General features: G+C 34.5%; 1 pseudogene; it reads right to left on the reverse strand.

Annotated features, from left to right (window-relative positions):
• Positions 1–4,418: 4,418 nt before the first annotated feature.
• Positions 4,419–5,545, reverse strand: LOC108372003 (ELAV-like protein 3 pseudogene; annotated as a pseudogene).
• Between the last annotated feature and the right edge of the window lie 6 nt (positions 5,546–5,551).

Below are 5,551 nucleotides of genomic sequence, written 5' to 3' on the forward strand. Positions count from 1 at the left end.
TTCTTTTGATTTCCAACATAATTATTCGCTCTTCAGTACTTTTCTTTCCATTCACTCACAATCTATTTCAGTTAGTCTTAACCACGCATGCTCTCTCACTTAGCATTAGCCGCTGTTTCTAAACTCTCTTTAATCCAATCCTTATTTTTGCCTATCTCTTGCTTTGCTCTTCACAATTGCTTTTCATTTCATTCACTTCCATTACCTTCTCATTCACTTATCTTTCCTTCCTTTTCCTTTTCGCTTTCTCTTTTTCGATTCTCTCGCTTCGCTTTTCATTCTTTTTTTTTTGTGAATTTTCTCGTGTTTTTTATTAAATTTCACTATATATGTAAGTACTTTAAAAAATTTTTTATAATATTCAAAGTTGGTGTTTTGGTTTTGCCTACATTTTGGTCTTACACCCATATGCTTCACTTCAATTTCTTTTAAAACTTATTTTTTTGTCACTCATTAACGCTAATTAATAATTTATACTCAATTATATCAACGTATAATTCAAATGATTCTTAATTAGTTTTTGTTTTTAATTTCTTAGTTTCTTGTGCTCTCATATTTACGTTGCCTATGGTTTTTTGCCACATTTTACTCATTTAAGTTTTGATATAACATTGATTTGTTTTGTAATAAATTTATATTAAGTCATTTTCATACACATTTCTACTACTTAATTATCATTAGTAAGCGTGAAGTGACAACTAAAAGAATCTATTAGAAAACATACATAGATATTTTTCAACTATTTAATGGTTTTAGTATCATATTTTTAATTAAAATTGTTTGTTAAAAATTTGTTTACATTTCTTATGAAATGCAATAAGTTTTTGTGTTTGAAAGTGTAGGCTGAGTAGACAGAATTGATTAGAAAAAAGCAAAGAAATCAGTTAACCCATACTATGACTACATAGTCATACTTGGCCTTACTACTTTCTCCGAACAACTTATGCGAGAGAAAAACATGATTTTCACAACTCCGACGAACGTTTGCCCTGAGAGAGAGTTGAAAGCTCTGAGAGGCAGGCTTGCATGTAGATTGTAGATTGTTCCGTTGCAGTAAGAAAAGCTAAAAGCGAGCAGCTGATCGCGTGAAAGTTGAGCTTTCGTATTATCTGCAGTTGGTGTTCAACATAGCTGAGCTTTCATCATTTTTATGCACCCAGAGCTGTCACTTTTTTCACAATTAAGTATGCAGCTTGACTCAGCTTTCATATGCTCGATCACCTAACATTGACTTTGGCTTTTTCATAAAGGCCATGAATTAAATTTTACAGAATTTCATGTGAAACTTTCTTAGTCATATGTATACCCAGCAACTGGGTGTGAGCTGAGCTTTCATCATTTTTATGAACGCGGTTATGAAACCCAAATTTGCTTTCATCAATAAAATTATTGCTCCCAGGGAGATCAAATTAAAGCAACTAAGCAAATGAGTTGAACGATAACTGACGAAAATCAGAGCTCATCTTGCTTTCATTAGTTAAGCAAAGGAATTGATCGACAACTCAGCGTACGAACTGCTGCGTAGAGGGGCTAAGAGAAGCGTTCGCTGTGTTTAAGCTGGTGATGGGCCCTGCCTTGCGCGCCCATGGAGCTTCCGTCCGCTGTACGGCTACCGTTGGCTCCACCACAGTCTTCAAGAAGAATTCAATCCACCTGAACAGCTGATGGACAAAGCATAGCAAGCGTGTAGAGCTTTTAAAGCTTTCTGTACCGGTGTTATAGATCAGCGAGAGCTTTTAAACCGCGAGCTCTCAAATAATATCTTTATATGTGACGTGGACGCACTAAAAGTAAAAGCTCTCCCTGCCCATCATTGATCTCAGCAAATGATCTCCCTGTGTTTTTTTTATACTGGGCTATTCGGAAGTCTATATTAGAATTAAAAACTGTCTCTCTGCTCTTTTTATTGTGTAGCTGTTTTGGCGTGGCTTTTCCAACATTTAATGGCCACACTGCCAAGGCTGTGCCTTCATTCCAGTTTAGGAAACTTGAAATTGCTTGATACCGGTGCGCTGATGTGGACATTTCTGTTTCAAGTCATTCTTTTTGCCAAATAACCGCAACACATTCCGCGAGAGAAGCTTTTTGAAGTTTTCTTTAAATTTTGTATAGACTACTGATGACTAAAATGAGCTTTCATTTATCGCCCACCACCCACATATAAAAAGCACAGAAAGCTTGAAAAGCTTGGCTCGCGTTTCAATGATGGCGCCAACTGCAGTATAGAATTACGGAGTAGTAGTAGTAAAAGCTCTCTCGGATAGTCACTGACTCTAAAACGGTGATGTTTGGTGATGGGCACTGCCTTGCCCGCGGGCTAAGCTCTTTTAAGCTTTCTATATATTTTGTATAGACGCGTGCAGAGTAAAAGCTTTATTTGCCCTTCGCTGCTCTAAACCATGATCTACTCTCAGAAAGTTTTTGGAGCGTTTTCCATCTTTACTACTCTCTCTTACTGCGCATAGTGAGCCGGCTTGTTCCGCTCAACTACTGCAATATGATTGCCTTAAGATCCAATAAGTTGAATGACACTCACGCAAATTCACGCTTTTTCGCCTTCAAGCATTACTATGCCACTCAGCGAAACCAGAGTATCGCATCGTTGCGCTAGCACAAGTGATGACTTAACGTAGGATGAGCTTTTTTAAGCTTTTCATAAATTTTTTTAAAGGCCTTCTCTGAACTTCGCTGTGCTAGCGCGCTCTTTCGCTCTTTGCCTCTCTCTCGCTCTTTGCCTCTCTCTCTCTCTCTCTCTCCGTCGCCCGCCCGCAACGCTACACTACACTCCCGATAACTACTTAGCCAATTAGCGCAGCGCAGAGTCTGCGTGTGGTTGCCACCTTTATGTAATTTGCACTCGGTTTTAAAATTTTAAATAATTCACACATTTATTTAATTAAATTTTTCATGGTAATATCAATTAATAAATTTATAATAATAATAATAATAAATTTAATAATAGCAAATAGCTTTTTTCATACATATCTATATGTAAATGTATGTATTGTATGTATATTTTTGTTTTTATACTGTTTTTATACTTATGGTTTTTTATGCTGTAAAATATGCGTTTCGGTTGCTTCCTTTGTGTGAGGGTGTACATATTTGTTGGTCGTATTTTATTTTTACTTTATTTTTTTCACGTTTTATTAAGTTAATGTGTATGTTCCATGCAATAATTTATTTATATGAATCTATAATTTTTAGATATTATTATTTTAGTTTGCTTGTGAGTTTAATTTTGCTCAGCTTTTGTTACTACGAAATGAATAAATTAATTACGAAAAATCCATAAATATACAATATACGTATGTGTGTATGCTATAGACAAATACAAATACTAATACAAATACAATTTAATTAAGTACAATGAATAATTAGTTTAAAGAGCTTTTACAAGTGTGACTAATTATTTGGTTTAAATAAATTTTGCTTAAATATTTTCCACATAATAATTTATAGTTTGTTTAATTATAATAGTTAATAATAAGTAATAAATATTAATATATATGTATGCATACAAGTAGTTATACGATGAGTTTGAGAATTTATTTTTTTGTTTTTTGCTGTTTGGGTTTTGAGAATTTTAAGTTTTTCTGCTTTCAGCGATAACTATTTGTGCCAGCGTTGATGTTGTATATTTTTGCAGTGTAGTTATCGTTTTTAACGGGAATTTTTTCAATGATGCCTTACTCGCTCGTTCTCTCTTTGGGTATCGCGCGGCGTAAAAAGCTCGCTTAGTTTATGGCAAAGCATGCAATATATATATATCTATATATATGTTTTGTTTGTTTATGTATATGTTTTTTTTTTCTTTTGTTCTTGCTACTAGCTTATGCTAACTGCTACGGTTGTCTCGCTCTCGCACTCTCAACTACTCTCGGCGCTTTTGAACACACAAAAAATATTGCCTAGAAAGCATTTTGTTAGCTAACATTTTTACGCTTTCCACTCTCCCTTACTGTCATTTCGCCGTTCATCAACTCTTCTTCTACGGCATCGACTTTCCGTCTATCCATCATTTTTGCTAACAAATTTTCAAAGTACAATAGACAAAATTAAAACAATTTTGCACAAATTATAATTTTCACTAATTATTTTTTTAATCAATAATTTTTTTAAGTGTCTGCGTGACTAGTAGTAAATTTCAATTTTCAACACTTTTTTGTATATTTAATTTTGCTTTGCTGCTTTCGTCCACACACCTGTGCTTTATATATGTATATTATATAATTTATGTAAATTTTTAAATATTTTTATGTCATATATATANTGCACAAATTATAATTTTCACTAATTATTTTTTTAATCAATAATTTTTTTTAACTGTCTGCGTGACTGGTAGTAAATTTCAATTTTCAACACTTTTTTGTATATTTAATTTTGCTTTGCTGCTTTCGACCACACACCTGTGCTTTATATATGTATATTATATAATTTATGTAATTTTTTAAATATTTTTATGTCATATATATATTTTTTTTGCATTCTTTTAAGTTGAACTGCGGTGTTTTGTTGCTGGGTTTCAATTCATTCCTACTTTTCGCTTTACACAAAAGTTCTACTTGCTTGCGCTTTCGCTTTCATTTTTCCAGTTGTTGTTCTTGCTTTTGTGTGTTTCCTGTCGCTGCTGCTTTTTTATTGTTACTTCTGTTGTTCTCGCTTTTGTTTTTATTTTTGTTGTTCTTCTTTTTCTTGTTGTTATCTTCCACTTAAGCAGTTTTAGTTTTATTTGTCTTAAAGCTAACTTGCAACACCCTGTTGCCGAGTGTATAACCGTTGAGTGATTGTATTGCCACAACCGCTTCGTCATAATTCGTCATGGTCACAAAGCCGAAGCCCTTGCATTTGCTCGTTTGTAGATCGCGTATAACCTTGACCGATTGGACGGCGCCGAACGGGCCGAATAGCTGCCACAACACATTCTCCTCAGTTTCGGGTGCGAGGTTGTAGACGAATATACACCAACCGGAGCCGGTCATTGCGTTGCCCGGCAAAATCGAATTGGCCAAGAGATCACCAGCCAATGGTGAGTATCTGTAGGTGCGGGCGGGCGTGTGTGTGCGCATGTGCGTAAAATTTCGGAGAGAAAGAGAAAGAAAAAGAGAGTGAGAGGTAATGGTTAGTAAATGGTTAGTAAAATAGTTATTTTTACGACGACTAGCTTCATCTTCAGATAAGTACATTTTTTTTTAAGTTTAGAACTACTAACGCTTGTACTCAAGGACTGCTTCTGATAAGCTCACTGTGAAGACTATGAAATCAAAATACTTAATAGGTTTTCAAATGCCCGATTAAAGAACAAATAGAGAACGTTCTCACTTGGTTAGTATTTGAGCGGTTGGTATGAGCTATGCTCCAAAAAGGCTAAAACAAACTTGGTGAAATTAGCGGAGCTTTCGATTGACTGAGTGGATAGTCACAGTTACGAAATGGAAAGCATTAAAATTTCAAAAAAACTTACATAAATACGAAGGACAAAAAATGATGATAATCAAAAATTTTAGGAGAGATCTGGCCTTGAATTCTGCTATGTTAAGACATCAACTAC

Source organism: Rhagoletis zephyria, unplaced genomic scaffold, assembly GCF_001687245.7.
Source record: "Rhagoletis zephyria isolate East Lansing unplaced genomic scaffold, Rhagoletis_zephyria_1.1 Rzeph_scaffold_05358, whole genome shotgun sequence".
Lineage (NCBI taxonomy): Eukaryota > Metazoa > Arthropoda > Insecta > Diptera > Tephritidae > Rhagoletis > Rhagoletis zephyria.